Below are 2,016 nucleotides of genomic sequence, written 5' to 3' on the forward strand. Positions count from 1 at the left end.
AGCCACCAGGAAGCCCAAATAGCACCATATTCACCTTGTTATTCTTGATTGTGCTTTACATGGGGTACAACAAATACTGCTGATCAGTTAACAGATTCAGTTCAGTTCAGTCAGTCAGTCATGTCCAACTCTTCGCGACCCCATGAATCGCAGCACGGCAGGCCTCCCTGTCCATCATCACCATCTCCTGGAGTTCACTCAGACTCACGTCTATCAAGTCGGTGATGCCATCCAGCCATCTCATCCTCTGTCGTCCCCTTTTCCTCCTGCCCCCAATCCCTCCCAGCTTCAGAGTCTTTTCCAATGAGTCAGCTCTTCACATGAGGTGGCCAGAGTACTGGAGTTTCAGCCTTAGCATCATTCCTTCCAAAGAACACCCAGGGCTGATCTTTAGAATGGACTGGTTGGATCTCCTTGCAGTCCAAGGGACTCTCAAGAGTCTTCTCCAACACAAGTGGAAATAATGAAAAGGAAGTATAGTATAGAAATATTTAAATCTTAGTTATCTAAGTTAAATAGAAATGTCTTCATTTTTCCTAACCCATTCATTACTCTTATTTAAGCAATAAATAACATTTCCTGAAAAACAACTCTCCATTTAATCTGTGTATATGTTTTGTGTAAAACCCAACTTACTCACCAGCCCTCAACTGTTTTGATTATGCTTGGTTAAAAAGAAAGAATATGAGCAAGATTAGAGAAATTGTATTTCCGTGTCATTGGAATAAAATTTGGTTTGCAAATTCATCACTGAAAAGTACCATTTTGAATTTTTTCCTGCTTCATTTCCTGCCTTGGAAATTTATGGAAATGAAGTTTCAAGGAAATTGTGTCAGCCTACAAGAATTAAAAGTATTCATATTGGTTTTTTTAAAGTCGTACTTTTCTACGAAGTTGTGTACAGTATTTCCATCATAATTGGATGTGTGTGCCTGTTAGGTAACAAAGCATATTAAGGCTGCCTTTAAGGAAATGGCAACCCACTCCAGTGTTCTTGCCTGGAGAATCCCAGAGACAGGGGAGCCTGGTGGGCTGCCGTCTCTGAGGTCGCACAGAGTCGGACATGACTGCAGCGACTTAGCAGCTAAGGTCAAGTACAATTGACCCTTGAACAACATGGAGCTTAGGGATGCCTACCCTCCCCATGTGTAACTTTCAGTTGCTTCTAGTTGGCCGAGGCTCCGTATCTAAGATTCAGTCAACCTTAGATTGTGCAGTTCTATAGTATTTACTCTTGAAAAGAATGTGTGAAGATTCCGTGTATTAACTGAACCTGTCCAGTTCAAACCCGTATTGTTCAAGGACCAACTGTATTATTTGACATTTTTTTCACATGTAGTAAAATTTTATCATTGGAAGTTTTTATAAACTTAATAAGCCTGATCTATAGCTAATTTTATTTCTGATAATCCTTGAGGCTTAAAAGAAAAAAAAGCTTTAAGTTTTATTTCGGAAACAACAAAGCAAAATAGTCATGGGAATGTGAGCCACATAATATTTAACAGCTGAAAGTTTCAATTTCTTATCCTATAATTGGTGCCTTTGATAACTTTTGGGTTTATTAGCGGTATTTCCAAGAAGTTATTTTTTTTTAAGAGCTTTGATATCATGACACTTAGTTGTATTGCTATCACCAGCAGGGTTAATTTTTTAATGAAAATACTGTTTAGTTCTTCCATTCTGTGATATTGTATATGTGGTCTGTTTTAATTGGAATGTTTAATACTATTAGAGGAGGAGATTTTTTTTAATTAAAAATTTAAAAGGTTCCCGAAGGATAAGTATTCTTAATTGTGCCTCTGAAAATTTACGCAGAAAATTGCCTTTCAAGATTCCGCGTTCACACCAGTAGAGGCCGCTGTACACCCATGAAAGGAGACCCAGGGCTCCGTTCTGGTCTTAGAACTAGGATTTATCAGTTGGCATTTCTGGGAACCTAAGCATGTTCCTCCTTTCCCTTAAAGTCACTTGCCTGTTATCTATGAGATGGTCCCTCGTCTTCCCCATAAAGGGAGC

Source organism: Budorcas taxicolor, chromosome 9, assembly GCF_023091745.1.
Source record: "Budorcas taxicolor isolate Tak-1 chromosome 9, Takin1.1, whole genome shotgun sequence".
In the NCBI taxonomy this organism is placed as follows: domain Eukaryota; kingdom Metazoa; phylum Chordata; class Mammalia; order Artiodactyla; family Bovidae; genus Budorcas; species Budorcas taxicolor.